At 46.3% G+C, this 16,007-nt stretch overlaps 1 protein-coding gene across 8 annotated transcripts in view; it reads left to right on the forward strand.

Annotated features, from left to right (window-relative positions):
- Window positions 1-16,007, forward strand: part of TSNARE1 (t-SNARE domain containing 1) — a 500,311-nt gene that overhangs the window by 44,185 nt on the left and 440,119 nt on the right. For 5 of the 8 annotated variants that reach the window (XR_015700647.1, XM_087739795.1, XM_087740277.1 and 2 more), the window contains exon 2: window positions 5,207-5,257. The exons of 2 other annotated variants lie outside the window; for them this stretch is intronic. The gene's annotated coding sequence lies outside the window, so the exon portion shown is untranslated. Of the gene's footprint in view, window positions 1-2,757; window positions 2,886-5,206; window positions 5,258-16,007 lie in introns of all 8 variants that reach the window. One more of the 8 variants, XM_087739942.1, reaches the window with a different exon arrangement.

Consider the following 16,007-nt stretch of genomic DNA (forward strand, 5'->3'; position numbering starts at 1 on the left):
AGTGCAGGCAGCTGTGTTTGCTGAACAAGAAGATGTCTGAGATGGTGTCAGTTTTCTTGCTGTGGTCCTGATAGTGTGAGGAGCCATGAAGGAATTGTCAACTATATGGACGAGGGAGGTAATGTGGGAAGAAATCTGTTGAGGTTGGCAGCAAGACCTTGGAAACAACTTGGCTTGCCATATTGGTGCCTGGGACACCGACTGCCTTGAGGGCTGTGGGTCGGTATCTGCCCTGATGCTCCCTCTTATAGAGCTGCTTGTCTCAGCTGGAGTTTGAGTCCTAAAGCCACGTGTAGCATGGATATCAGGTTGTTGCTGTGGTCTGGTAGGGCAGCAGTACATGTCTTGGCCCAATACCTCTCTACAAGGTAAGCAGTTGATGTGTATGGTGGGTGGAGATGCTTTCACAGATGGTTCTCAGAAGCTCTTTCTACTTAGGGATGCCCAGCCTTGTGACATGTCATGGTGTTGCAGCCCCTGAACTCTGTGTTTGCTGCCACCTGCTCCTTGGGGCTTTTACTGAGGTCATTTCAGTTTTCTCCTGGCTTCTAGTTTTACTTCTTTTGTGTCAGTGTGGTGGCAAAGTCAGAACATGCATGAGACCTTCAGCAATGGTTTCTGAGAAAACACTCATGGTTGCCTTTCGCCGCTCCAAAATATTGGGAAACATGTCTTCTCCTGGTCCTCCCATGTCCATTTGTATTGGGGGGTGACTGTCATCCATGTGCATGGAGAAAACAGTGCTCTAAAGGCAGCCTTGTGTCTCAAGCAGCAGTTGGTCTGCTGCAACAGGCATGGTGGTGGAGCTGGAGCCCTGCTTTGAAGTCTGGTGGCAGCAGAGCGATGCTCTTGCTGCTGCTCCTGCAAATGCAGCTTCCCATTATCTCTTTCAGCTGTCGGGAGTCTCTTGACATGATGCAGGGAAGTTTCTGCATGATGAATTTCAGGGAGTGAGGCGAGGCCAGGTGTATATTTTAATTTTAGTTCTGCATGACGGAAGACGCTTGCGAGCCCATCATATTAATTTCAAAAGCTCTTCGGCATTGTGGTTATTTTGCTGGAATAATGCGGTGGGTTGACTGGGGAATAAGCAAGCAAAGCGGGAACTTGGGGGACAGTAAAACCAACCATGCAGACATGAGTTAGCCTGCACGGCCTGTCAGTAACCACCTGCATATCTTCCTTGACCCTGTTCTTACCCTTAGGAAAGAGGTTCTGACCTTGAAGGATCTTTGCATCCTTAGTCTTTTGGACTGTAGTTACTGGATTGGAAAGACTCCAGTTGTCCAGCTCTCTAGCTCAGCCATCTTCCACTGGTCCCATCTGCTAGTTCATCCTCTAGGAGAAACAGAGTCGATGTCATGCCAGCAGGAACTGTCGTAAGCTATTTTCATGTCTAGTGCCTGGGCATGGCATAGGGGAAGGCATGGAGAATTCCGAGAAAGGCACTTGAGTAATGGAAGGTGATGGGTCCAGATGGAGCAGAGATCTTCGGAAAAGGGCCCTTCTTCCTCCTCTCTGGTTTCCATGCGACTGAGCTTTGACAGCATTAAAACGTCAGGTAGCCTCCTTGTGGAAGCCTTTTCTTGCTCAAAAGGGGAAGCTGGTTGCATTCCACTCTACACCATATCAAGCTGGGAGGAACGTGGCATTGGTACAGACAGTTGGTCCCTGCAGCGCATGGAAGACCATGCGCGAAGACGCAAGGTGGCCCAGCAGCGAGGATATGAATGTTGGAGTGAGGAAGCCTGGGTTGGTCTCTCCACATCAAAAGTGTTGTTAGTAATACAGGTGTACAGGGCAGCGTCTTTGACTGTTGATTTGTCTTGGCACTTTCCTGGTTTCCACCCCAGAGGTTATTTAGGTTTTAGGGGGATGGTGTACATTTGACAGGCGTGAGTTGTGTTGCAGCTTGGGGACGTTCCTGGAGAACCCACCAGGCAAACTCCTCTAGATAGCAACCGTATTGGACGTTGTACAAGCGAGAGGAAGTCTGTGCCTCCACTTCATGATTTTGGGGTTTTTTTTTGTTGTTTGTTTTTTTTTTTTTTTAAATAAATATTGTGTTTCTGTGCTTGGATGACATTTTCCATTCAAAAAGGGAGGGAAGGAATGAACGTGTCACCCACACCCAAGATACTGGGCACATAACTCAGGAGAATTACTCATAAAACTGCAACCTCATGATCCAACTATGAAGGATTTCTTCCACCAATTTCCTGAGTCTGGCCACAATCCTGAAATTAATCTCACCTAAACAGTCAGTAGCATTTCCTCTATCAGTGCAGCCAGAAATCGTTCCGTTTCGTGGCTGAATGCTTCAGACAAAGAAGAAAGGGAAAAAAAAAAAAAAAGCCCAAAGTATAATACTTAAGTGGGCGCATTTGCTCTGGGTTTTGGAAAAGGATGTCTCCTTCCCAGTTCCATGCAGATGATGGAGTGCATCCCCTGGAAGCCCTGGATGGGTTGCCATGATGTTGTCATCAGAGTGTGTATCAGGATATAGGGGCTGAATCCCTTGTGACTTTATTGGCCTCGTTAGAGCTGCTCTTCCTCCTGCCATCTGAAGCTTCGGTGTGTGGTTCTTCCAGCCTCTCTGTCTTTCTCGTTGAATCTTAACGCGTTTCCATCTGTCATCTCCCCCACCAAGTTTCCTGCTCCCAGTCTTTGGCCATCACCACAAACGGCCGGCGTTGCGCTTGGGCGTGCTTATCCTGGCTGAATGATGGGATGCTTTTCAAAACGTTTGTTTTCCAGATGGATCTTCCCTCGCCGAGTCTGCTGTTTTGCTCTGCTGGGGAAAACATGGCTGCCCTGGGGTTTGTTTTGCATGTGCAAGCGTAGGTGCAGCAGATTGGAGAAGATTCAGAGCACCTGGGTGACTGGTGAGCTGGGTGGCTGAGGTGGTTTCCCCCCTGTAAACATCTCAGGAGGAGGGGATAGCTTACCCTTTTGGGTAGGAGATGGGAGCTGGAGTTACTGTGCCTTTGTGGGCACTGGTAGGATGAGCTGATTTTTTGGATCATGTTGCTTGGGAGAGCCTGTGTGAGGCTTCAGGCTCTCTTAAGTGCATGCTTCTGTATTTCTTTCTCTGGATGGAGAATCACCTGGGTTTTAGCTGCTCTTAGCACTGCCTTGCAGTAAACGGGAATGGTGAGCATGTGAGGGCGGAAATGCAGACCTAAGTGCATCTCTTGCTGATGTTAAGATTCAGAAACCCAGGGGTCTCTTACATGCTTTTCATCATACTCTTCCTAAATTTCTATTCCTGGAGTGGAAGAGGCTGGCAGCTGAAGTCATGAATTCCCAACTCTCAGCCCCTACTGCTTGTTTTCCTTCCTAAAGAAAGGAGGTGAAGTAAAGGTGCTTTGGGATGCCCAGCAGAAAAAGTATCCTTATAACCAGAGCAGTGATAGTGTTGCTCAACAAGAAGTTGGACCTAGGATGTCCTAGGCAATACAAGGCAAACTGGCAGGCTGCGCATGGCCTTGTCCTGCCTGTTAATCTCCAAGAAGCTGATAATATTTCTTCTGTCAGCTGCTAGCTATGGTTGGAGGCTTTTTAAAAGTTTCCATTTGGCCCATGGGCTAGTTTCACCTTGCCAAGAGGACATGAGAGTGCTGCTGGGGATGTCCCAGGTGTAGGATGCTGAAGGGTGAGGTGAATTACAGCTCATTTGCTAATGAAGACTATGGTAAACAAGAGGGAATGGAGGTGGAGGGTTGAGCTGAGTTGTCTGACTGATTTTCATAGGTTAAATGGGCAGGTAGTTGGGAATTACATCCTCTAGCTGTAACAACTCAATAAGATCAATGTTTACAAAACATCTCGTGCAATTTGATCCAAATCTTGATTAAACCTCTAGGCTAGTTGTCCTTAGCCTGAAGCGCTCGGTAACATGTATATTTGTTGCGCTACCTTTTGATGTTTCTTGCAGCCATCGACAAGAAGCTGCTGATACGGGAGGGGAAAGTCTGCTGTCACAGTGTGTAATTGGCTTGGTACGTTTGCACAGAGGTCACCGAAGGCTGGGATTGCTGCTCTGGGCAGATACAAATCATTGCTGCAATTTTATCTCTGAATTTTTCTGGCTGGGGAAATTGCATCCATTTTTTAGTGAGCTTCGTACATAGAGCATTCATATAGGAAGTATATAGCACTTATATAGAAAGTGTTTATTAATACCTTAAAAATGCTGTTGTATTCCTCATATGGTGACCAAAGCAGTATAGGAGCTAAGGCCAGTGAGCGAAGAAGGGCTTCCTTGTTGGCATTAATTGAACAAAGCAAGTAGGTGCATTCATTAAAAGACCTTTTATGATAACAGACTGATGAATGGACACTACGTTTTCTTTGTAATGGAGTAAATTAGGAAATACTGCATACTTAATAGCTGTTGCAAGGTAGATGGATATGTTAACGAATCTACAATTTATCTGGCTAATGCTCATCTTGCATCATCCAAGTGTCTGCAGGTAAAGCCATATAGCTTGTGGGTGCAGCTCTGGGTTGCATCTCGAAAGCTGCTCGGTGGATGCAGGACCTGTCTCTCGCGGTTGCACCAGCATCTTTTCCTCCCAGGGGAATCAGGTGCTTTTACAGGCCAGAGAGGTTGCATTTCTAGAAGGATAGTCCTTAGAATAAAAGCTAAAAATGGAAGTTCCTGCAAGGTCAGGGTGTGTGTACGTGTGTACACAAGCGCGAAAGATAAACAACCTGACGGTGAGAAATGTGAAGATCTTGATTGAGCGAGGCTCTCCATGTTCTCTCAAATTTGACATCAACTGAAATGCTTAACTGGATTGCGGCCAGAGCGTTCCTCCCACGGCAGGTTCAGGATCCTAAAGAAGGCAGAACAGTTAAATAAATGATTCCCCTTTCCCATCGCAGGTTTTAATTTGTTATTTTTCACAGGTATCTTGCAACCAATTATAACCCTCCTCTGCTAATCTGGAAGTCTTAAAACCCTTTAGCAGCTTTAGAGCTTCATGTCCCCTTTCTTTTTAAAAAAAGATGCCATTCCCGTACACAGCAGTGATGTTTTGAGGACCCAACCTTTTGTACATGTTCGTACAGCCCAGCTCAGAGACTGCAGGTTGTTGCTGGACACCAGAGCTCATGGTGCTGATGGTGTCCATGTCCTTAGGCATGATAGTGAAATAGTTTTCTTCCCAGTACTAATCAGTTGTCTCGCTTCTCCTTCCAGATTAGAAGAAAGTCTTGTGTGACCGGGAGAACAGGACTTAGAAAGCAGTTGGTAAGAGCATCTCTATCTACAGGAGAGGGTCACCTGCATGGGGAAGGATGGGCCTGGGGCAGATGCAAATAAAATTTTGCCCTTGAGAAATGTGTTCTTCCTGGCTTTCATTTCTAGAAGCTTCACCCTCTTTTGGACTCAGTTGCGAAGAGAGAGCTGGTTTTTGAAAGTGTTGAGATCATTCTTCTCCAAAACAAAGCCTTCCTGAACAGGCCTTTTATTCCTTCAAAGCTCTCTTCGAGCTACAGCCCTGCCCGTGGTATTGTTTTAAGTGCCTGTGCTAACGTGATTAGAAATACCACTTATCTAACTCAATTAAAAAGCCACCTGGTTACCTACTCAGGCATAGCTGGTGGTCTGGCTAGTTGTCTTTTTTCCCTCCCACATCCTTGATTTTTGTGCCAAGCTAGGCTGTACACAACCGTCCTACAGAAAGCTATCGAGCAGGATTTGGTGATGTGTTGCTTTTCTGTGTGCTGAGGTGATGGCGAGGCTGGGGAGGGAGTCCCCGTGCGTCATGCCTTAGCTTCACTCATACGGAGAGCAACCTTATCCAAGAGCTGTCTCAGAGCTGTGGCCATATTTTTGTGTTCTCCCCCTGTTGTCGTTGTGCTGGTGTTTTGGTGGTTTCCTGTCTTTGATCTCTAGAGCTAGCTACATACAGAAATACGGAGAATGGCAGTGTTTTGAAACATGGGTGCGGAAAGATGCCATGTAGAATTAGAGTCATAGAATGGTTTGGGTTGGAAGGGACCTTTAAAGGTCATCTAGTCCACCCACCCTGCACTGAGCAGGGACACCTTCAACTAGATCAGGTTTCTCAAAGCCCCATCCAACCTGACCTTGAATGTTTCCAGGTATGGGGCATCTACCACCTCTCTGGGCAATGTGGTCCAGTGTTTCACCACCCTCATCATAAAAAATTTCTTCCTTGTGTTTAATCTGAATATTCCCTCTTTTAATTTAAAACCATTACCTCTTGTCCTATTGCTACAGGCCCTACTAAAACATCTGTCCCCAAATTCCCTGAAATCACTGCGGACCATGTTGTTCTGTAGGTCTTCAGGTTTAACTTCATGTTCCTCCTCTTGGAAACTCTTGCCAGGGTGAGTAAAGCCTTGTTGGCCTCCTGTGGAGCGTGAAAGGCGAGCAGGGGAGTGCTGGTCCCATGCCACGCTGGTGGGAGGTGCATGCATTCCCTGGATGCTCAGTGGACTGGTCCGCTCCCAGGGGACTTGCCATCTGCTCCAGCAGCAGATTCACAAGCAGCAGCTCTGTTCTTGGCCAGGACAGCTGAAGCCAAGCTCCGTTTGCTTTTCCCTGTTCTTCCATTTTCCCTCCCATCTAATTTACCTCTGCTCGGAGGTGTGGATTTACATGACTCTTCCATGGTGTCCCTTGAGACAGCAGCTCTTAATTCATCACCTGCAAAGCTCATGTATGGGGAGAGAGCAGAGCTTTGTGTAATTTTCATGTTACCTGCAGCAGCCCCAGTGCTGAATCAGTGGAACTGGTGCCCCTTTTGATCCGGGTGATTTTTCCCTAAATATCAGTGCTCATTGCCCCTGGATCTCCTTGCAGCAGTACTGAGTAAAGAGCATTAGTGCTGTCCTGAATAGTCCCCCAGCACCACGTTTTGCTGGGAAGAGATAACATAAATTGTCCTCCTACAAGGATCCAGGCTGAAAACTAGAGGATTTGGCTTTCAGTACAAGGTAATCGTTCCTTAAAACAAATTTTGCTGAAGGCATCTTTTCTCAGCTTTATAGCTTTCCCTTTCCGTGTCTTGCTTTGATGTGCAGTTTCTTCTGCGTGGCAGAAAGGACTGGCTGCATGGGAATATGGCCTCTGGGAGCTGCCTAGACCAGTGGGTTGGAGAGCTATAGTCAACCAGGTGGTGTGGCAGACTTTTTTAGCAGTGAGGGGGGAAATATCTGTTGTGGCATCTCTGTATCTCTGACCCGTCTTGCTCTTGGTGAACCTGGAGTCACAAGCCTGGTGCAGGGTGTTGTTTGGTGGTGTGAATTATGAAGAACGCCAAACGTGATGAATGTGAAAGTCCCTTCGCACTTTGAGAGGTGTGTTGATGGTGTCAGCCAAGCCGGGGTCAAGATATTTCTCTCCCACCAGCTGCTTGTGATGGTCCCTGGCTGCGTTGACAGCATGTTGGCCCCTGTTGATTTGTTGACCGGTCCAACTTCGTAACTGTTTCTGTGGTGTCTTTGTGCTCCTGGACTCTTGCTGATTGTCCTCTCCCCACTCTGTGTGTACCATGGGTCTGGTGCTCTGCCCATGTAAAAAGGAAAGTGGGTGGCAACTGTTTGGCGAGGGTCACCCCAGGTGCAGGCTGGGTATGGGATGCTCTTGAAAGCCTTGCTGTTTGGTAGCCACATGTTGGTCCTTTGGGAGCAAAGCTACAGAAGGACATCTCTTGCAGCAGAGAGGCCATGCCTCTTCCTGTTCAGATTTGCTCTTTTTCACCTCCTGATACCCTTAAAGTCCAGGCAACAGAGATGTTTTTAGCTCCTTGATTCTCCCTGCCTGGGATCTGTGCCGAGCGAGCGCTGGTGAAGGCGCTTTTGTTGGAAGGGGTGTACAGGGTGCAAGCACAGTGTGCTCCCTGGCCCCAGCCCACTTCGTCCATGTGGCCACGTGTTTGCCAGAGGCTGCTGAGGTCCAGAGAGGCCACTTCATGCGAAGTGCACCAGCAGGTCCTCCCCGGGGACATTGTTCAACTGGTCTGACCCATGCTTCAGCCACTCAGGTGATGCAAGTAAGAGGTTGACTGGGGGTAAGCCTGTGCCTGGATTCGTGTCCAGGTGGGAGCAGTGAGCATCAGCTTCAGTGCTCAAACTTTTCTTGTGTGACTGAGTGGTTTTCTTTCTTCTTGTCTCTGACTGGTCATTTGTGCTGTCAGGTAGAGGCACAGTGATTGGAAAAATTGTGTTTACATCAGCGCATAAAAATACACATGCATGCACGCAACTATGTATAAAAGATACCTTTGTTTGCTAAAGCAAATGGAGATGTAACATAGAGTCATAGAACCGTTAAGGTTGGAAAAGACCCTTAAGATCATCGAGTCCAACCGTTAATCCAGCACTGCCAAGTCCACCACTAAACCATGTCCCTAAGGACCACATTTACCTGCGTTTTAAATACCTCCAGGGATGGGGACTCAACCACTTCCCTGGGCAGCCTGTTCTAGTGCCTGACTACTCTTTCAGTGAAGAAGTTTTTCCTAATATCCAACCTAAATCTTCCCTGGCGCAGCTTGAGGCCGTTTCCTCTCGTCCCATCACTTGTTACTTGGGATATGTTGGTGCCCTTATTGTACCCAGGTCCGTGCTAGATCTTGTATTTTTTTCTTATTCCTCTCCTGATCTTTGCAAGTGTTGCTGTTGAACCTCACAAATGCTGTTTTCCACATTTCGGAGGTGCTAAGGAATTGGGGACGTTGTTTGTCCAAGGGCACAAACAAGGGCTCGAAGCTAGTGATGTGGAGTTGCTGGTGTACTTGGGTTGCTGTTGCTCCTCTCCCAGCGTGCTGCTCCATATCTTCATCCCACATGTGGTTCCTGGCTCTGGCATTGCTCTGCGGGATGCTGTCAAGTGTGTATGGAAGGGAAAAGGAGCCATTATGCAACATCCTTGTGTGGCCATCCCAGCTGTCAGCATGTGATGTGAACGGTGCAGTGACCCAAAAAAGCTTCTCCCTGGGTGGTGGGTTAATCTGATATCTACCCACGGCTGCCTTCATCTGGATGGCCTGATGTTTAGCATTCAGTACACCACCCGCCTTAGAGCAATGGGCAGTGTTGCCAGGTTGTTAGCATACTTTGTGTTTTCTCAAACCGGTTTCTTGGCCAACGTTTCAGCACTGGGGTGGTTTCTAGCCAGATTTCACCCATGTGGTGGTCCCTGCTCAGTGAGCAGGGCTGGCTTTGCTTCCACAAAGCCTGCGGCTCCTGTCTTGCTGCTTTTTCCCTGCATCTCAACACTTGCATTGCTCCAAGCGAACAAGATAACCGCTGCGTCGGGTTTGTAGCAAACTCTCCTCGAAGTGACAACCGTGGGCAAAAGCGTGTTGATGTCGTGCGTCGGGATTGCTGATTTGCTGGACCGTCGTCCTCATCTCCTTAGCATTAAAAGAGTTGCCGCTCCGAGCTTCCTCGGTTGTCTTTCTTGAGAAACGCCGCCTCCGAGTAACCTGGGATCTGCGCAAATTCCCCAGTCTTCCCCGAAGAAGTAGGAAGGTGTTCTCCCACTTCAGCAACATGGTTTGGGTTTGGCAGAGCAGAGCGTGCAACTAGAGGGAAAGCTTTCCGTGCTTGGACGTGAATGTTGCTGTCTGGCCGCGGGAGGTGTCTGCTGTGCACCGCATGGGAAGAGGGTTTCTTGTGTTTTGGGAGTGCTCCTCAGATGGGGAAAACCTGGGTGTTAAGGAAGGATTTATCTTTTTTTTTTTTTTTTTTGAGGTGCGGGGGAGTACAGGGAAGTGAAATTATAGTTATTGCAGTAGCTATTGCTAAGGACAGCTCCTGGATGTTTGTCAACTTCAAAAATAAGCTTAATCTCCACCGCGTATTAAGGGATTGATGAGAGCTTTCCTGTGCTGTGCAGGTGTTTGGACCAAGCACCAGCACCTGAAAATGCATGAACTATGGAAATCCAATGTTCTTCCCACTTCTCACCCTCCTGTGGCATCATGAATCTGCTGGTGGCTGCCATCACCTATTTTCCAGCTTATCAATGTCCTCTTTTGCAGCTTGGGTGGGATGGGGGAAAGATAAGACCGTCCTTGCCCTCCCTCCCTCAAATGGCTACCAGCTTCTGGTTGGGATGCTGTGATGGGGTTGATGATTTAGGTTTATTTATGTATGTATCTATTTTTTAAAGAAGTGGAAGGATTGATTTTTTTTTTTTTTTTTTTTCTCTTTTGACCTAGAATTTCCAGAAACTCATGCTCCACAATCAAGAGCAGGTGCCTCCTTGTCTTAAAAGCAAAGACATCTGTGCAACCACCTTAATTCCTGCAGCGAGCTGCCAATGAATCTGTCCTGTGTCAGGCCAGACTTTTTTGGCTGCAGTCTCTCATTTTTTAGGGCACATCAGTGTATTTTGAATTATCTGCATCCCTGGGCCTTACAACTTTTCTCTTTGCTCTCCATTGCCGGCTTTGGATTTTTTTGTGTGTGTTTTAAAAACACCTCCTCCACACATGGGCAGGTTTCTGTGCTGGTTTGGGATGGCAGCCTGCGTTTCTACAGCTGGTGCGTTGAGCATCGTGCGAGGTTTCTGCAAAAGAGGCAAATCCAGATGTCCCCTTTTTCTAAGCAGCGAGAAAGGAGCTGATGTGAGTTACTCCTGCATTTAGAGATCCCAAAGGCCGAGTGTATTTATCTTTTAGCTGAATGAGGTGGCAGCTCTCCAGCCTGTTTGCTGCAAATTCAAGGTTATTTTATGGAGCTGTGGTGGGGATCCTTCCTCTCTTTTCTGTACTCTCACAGTACGCAAGGATGGAGATAGCGGGTGCGGGGTGGTGTTAGAGCGGGTGCTCTGAGGGATGTGGATCGCAAGGATGCAGAACTGAGTGTAGGTTTGGAAGAGGATTTTGTTGGCAGCTACAGAGCAGAGGGAAGGGAATCTGGCAGTTGTTGCAGAGGAATGGTCTCCAGAACCCCAAAAATACTGATCCAGCATCAAACAGTAAGACAAGAAAACTCTGTAGCACTATCCAAATCTGTTGTTACACTAATGCCAAGGGAGAGGACATCACTCTTTTCTAAAGTGACAATTTTTCTATGAAATTTGAAGTGCTGGTGAAACTCTGAAATTCTTGGTGACTTCCTAACTCCGCTCCTCCTCCCGTCTTCATCTTCCAGCCACGTACAACCTGTAGTAAGGAAGGAGTGTTCATAAAATCAAGCAGCACAAAGTTAATGTAGAGGAGAGGCAATGACATGGTGCCTGTCATGGAGGGAGAACGTTTCTGTATTTGAAGATGGTTTGAATCAGTGTTTGCTGTTTTAAGGCGGTGCTGCAGGTTGGCTCATGTCATCAGTCCTTGTCTCCTCAAGAATATAATTGCTTGAGACGATCTACTCTGGCTCAAGCTGGCCAGCTGGGAAGGTTCTTGTCTTGGAAACTTTTGAGTTAGAAGAATATTTTAAGTTAGAAAGAAATTCACTTTGTCTGTTTTGAGAGAGCAGCTGGGAAGCAGAATAAAGAAATTCTTCATTTTTATTGGGAAAGGAACAAGAAAAGAATAAACAAATACAGAAAGAAATAAAGAAAACCTGCAAACAGAGTTGAAAAGGCTCAACTTCAGTACTGTTGCATGCGAATATTATTCTGAAGCCCTCGATGGGATCAAAGCATCTTTGCCAAATGAAAAATATTGTCTGTGCCTGCCAGCATTGCTGCTTCTCAAGAAGGTGCAGTTGTTTACTACGTAGTTACAATTTTTGGGTAAAATATCTAGAAGTGATTAAAAAGTAATTTAAAATATCTGTGCTTTCCCATTAAGCTTTTGCCAGTGGCATTAAACAGTCTGTTTCTTCCCCGGCGCTTATAACAAGCCTATTGTCATGCTGTAGGCATTTTGATGATTAAAAAAATAAACATTGCGTATCGACCAAAGCTCAGTTAACTAAAGCAAGTGAAAGACCTCCCTTGGCAAACAACAGCCTGTAGCTGGGGATGGTGGTTTCTCTAGGGATTAGTAAATTTGGCATATCAGTGTATTTTTAAATAACGCCATACCCTCCCAGTGCCAGTTAGGGTAAGGGTCTTACTTCCATTCTTTCCCTGCCCCTTAAATTGGACAAGGGAAACCATTTTTTTTTTTCTTCCAAATGCAACACAGCAACAACAGTAACAAAAAAAAACAAAACAAAAGGACAGTAAGCAGTTGGGGCAGACTGTGGAGTTGAGGGGATACAGATGTGTTAATGCTTTCCTGGGTCTAAAAAATGCCTACTTTGCCCATTACAGGAAAAACAAAGTTGCAGCTCTGAAAGCATTTGCTATGTGTTGCACCCATGTAATAATATAAGTGGTATAAGTTATAATATACGAGCTTGCACGAAGAGCTTGAAAATGCTCAAAACTCCTCTGGATTAGGTCTGGAGATGTTGCTTTCATTGGGTATTTGAGGCAACTTTTGGGTCATGTTTTTTCACAGCCCTCTTGGCCTTTGCTTGGTGTTGTGGTTTTAACTCAATGGAGTCTCAGCAGAGTGAATGGTTCCTTAGAGTAAGCTAGACCTTGCTGGTGATGTTGGACTTTGTTAGACATGGAGGGTTTCCTGAATTAAGCAGTCTGCAGGACTGGGCTCAGGGGGTTGTCCTCAGTGACTGCTGTCTTCAATCTGGAGAGGACTCTGGACTTCAGCTCCATGGGAGTCCTTGGACCTGCCCTCCTTGAACCTCTTCTGTTGAGAAAAGTTGGCTGAAGGCAACACGCTTCATTATAAGCATTGACATCCCTACTGGCTGTTAACGGTAAATGGGTATTTTCTGTATGCCAGTGGCTTGATGTCTTGTTTTCAGATGTCATCCCAAAGCCTTTTTCTGTGTCTTCTCTCTTTGCTTCCCTAAATAATACCTGAAGGAAGAAATAAACTTGGAGGGTGCTGTCATAGCTTGTGTGCAAGGCGCTATATAAGATAAGGCTGTCTTGGACACCATTGTTGCCCTGTTGGTGCAGCCGTTGGTTGGTTTGTTGGCTCCCAACCTGCAAATGCTTTCTGATAATTTGGTCCTTTGGCCAGAGCCACTTTTCTAGTTAATGAAATCTGAGGACTATTATGCTGACATGCCATCCTCCTCCACCAGTGCTCCCCTCTCTTGTCTTTAATTCTTCTTTGGACGTGTGCTTTCTACTTAGGACAGGGAGACTTCCCAGTGTCTACAGTGAGGAGAACTGATAGCAAGTTGAACAAAGCAGCTCAACGTTGCAAAGCTCTACAAGACATGAAAACCTGTTCTTGCACAACGGTGGTTCCCAAATGCTTCTGCTGAACCCCCAGCACATACTGTTGAGCCATGCTTCCAGGATGGATACCCATTGGGCTGTGTTGGGCACGGGAGTCAATGCAGTGGGGGATTTTTAGAAGAAGATGGTTGAAATGCTGTTCCTTGGCTGATCTGCAGTTTGCCCAGACCTGCTCTATAGAGGCTGGTGGCCTTGGCGGAGCTAAGTGGTCTACTTGGCATAATTTCTCTTTTCTCTCACAACCACTCTCTTGCATGACATCTCTGATAAAGAGCTCAAATTGTCTTCTAAGAACAGTATTTACAATAAGCTATGTAATCTCTGCTGCTGCTATAGGGTAGCCATAATTAAAAGCAAACCAAGGGACTTTACTGTCTAAATGAGCAGGTAATTACCTACGATGAAAGAGGAATGGGGGTGGGCGGAGGAGAATCTATAGGATGATGGGTATTTGCAATATACTCTAATAATTTTATTTTGTAATCTAATTATAAGAGAACAAGGGGAGGAAAAAAGTTGGGTGGTAATCAGAGGAGCTGACTCATGGTATTGAAAGGATAAACGATTTTCTCACTCAAAAAAAATGAGTGTGTTTTGAAATTGCTTTTGAAACTTAGTATTTACAGGACTGAAAACTGATTGACTTTCTGTTATGTCATAACTAATCTTGACGGCAAAGAGCTTTCTGAGTCTGTCACACCCAGTTAAATCAGATTTGGCAATGTCGTGGTAGGGTTTTTAAGTATCTAATATTAGTTAGCCAAGGAGAAGTGCGCTGGCAGAGACCTGTGCTATGAACCAACCTGTAATTTTCCCATGTTTTCTGCAGCAGCATCTCCCTCTAATGAGCATAAACCAAGCAAAATCCCAACTTTTGAAAAGTCACGACCTGGATAAAACTAACCTTGACTTTTCTGTCTTTTATGATTAAGTTCTCCTGTAGCTTTTTTGTCCTGTTTCTTGCTGCAGATATTCTGAGGAAACACTGAGCTTTGGTGTAAAATACAATCCTGTGTTTGTCTAAAAACTCTGGATCTGTTGACTTAAATTAATTACACCTTTATTTTAATATATTAAATATATATATGTCCAGCAGACCTTTAGATAATGTAATAGCTTTACTGGTGGCACTTAATCTCATTCCTGAGCAGATGTGTAAGCTATAGGGCTGCTTTGTGTCTAAGTACACATAGCTGTATGAGCTTTTCAATCCCACTGCTCCTATGGAAGACTGAGAGGGTTTGTCCCCTATGGAAAGACATCAGTGAGCATGTGAGCAAGTTAGGAAGAGAGTCTCAGGAGGTTTAGAGGAGAGTATCCACTCTCTTATTTTTTAGTTGGCAAGAGTTTGGCACTATTGTGGATCTTCTTGCTGTTAGTGACTTTTTAAACTTGTTGATAAAGTCTCATTTTCCTGCATGTCCTCAGCCAGCATCTTGGATATCTTGTAATTGGGGTTATAATCATAGACTCATAGAATCATTAAGGTTGGAAAGGACCTCTGAGATCATCGAGTCCAATCGTTAACCTAAGTGCCAGGTCCACCTCTAAACCATGTCCCTAAGCATCACATCCACACGTTTTGTGAATACTTCCAGGGACTGTGATTGCACCACTTCCCTGGGCAGTCTGTTCCAATGCCTAACCACTCTCTCCATGAAGAAATTTTCCTAATATCTAATCTAAATCTACCCTGGCACAACTTGAGCCCATTTCCTCTCGTCCTGTTGCTTGCTACCTGGGAGAAGAGACCGACCCCCACCTCGCTACAGCCTCCTTTCAGGTGGTTGTAGAGAGCAATAAGGTCTCCCCTCATCCTCCTCTTCTCCAAACTAAACAACCCCAGCTCCCTCAGCCGCTCCTCATAAGACTTGTGCTCCAGACCCTTCACCAGCTTCGTTGCCCTTCTCTGGACACGCTCCAGCACCTCAATAATCAAGGCGGAGCTATTTCAGGTTGTGCCTTGGTGATTGCGTCTACAGGTCCAGATCTTTGTGCTCTTCTTGTTGGATCAGGCCAGCCTATGGCAAATAACTGGGCTGTTAATCGTGTGTTAATTCAACAGATGCATGTTCGTTCACTGGTGCTTAAATGTGTCTTCACTACTGCCAAGCTGAAAGCATCACTGTTGCAGCGTTGAAAGAATCTGTTGTTGAAAAGTTGTCCTGGTCTGCTTGATCTCTTCCATGTTTGTGATGGATATGGGTCCGTTGCTTGTTGGCTGTGGGGAACCTTGCTGGTTCTCAGCCTGCAAAGAAGCTCCTTTCCTGACCTAGAAATGCAGCCTTTGCATTAGCCATTCACCATGCATAGTCTGATGAGGCGCATTAAAAAGTACACAGAACTTTAATCGGTTTTTAAATGCTATAGCTCTTTGCCAGCCCTGCACTCAGTGTGAGGGAAGCAGCTCTTGGCAGTGGTGGATGAGGGCAGCTGTTCTGCCTGGATCTCTGTGGCAAAGTGCTATTTTATGAACTCCTTTGCTTTTGGCTAACGGCAGCGCGTGCTCTGTGAGTTTAATTTTGCTCAGCCCCCGTGATGTGTTGAACCCGGTGTCACTTGGCTCCACGTCGGAGGTGTTTTATCTTCTCCAGCTGAGGACGAACGGGCTGAGTGAGGTGGTTGGAGGTGCTGAGAGAGATGCTCCGAGCTGGACATGCAGCTGAAGCCACCACCCGCAGTGGGACACCCAGGCATCTGCTCGTTGCCTGCATGAGCCAGGAAGGACTGTCCACCCCTTATGCTTCCCTTC

This window comes from Nipponia nippon, unplaced genomic scaffold (assembly GCF_047370975.1).
Source record: "Nipponia nippon isolate SJK-2023a ecotype South Korea unplaced genomic scaffold, ASM4737097v1 scaffold_1, whole genome shotgun sequence".
Taxonomy (NCBI): domain Eukaryota; kingdom Metazoa; phylum Chordata; class Aves; order Pelecaniformes; family Threskiornithidae; genus Nipponia; species Nipponia nippon.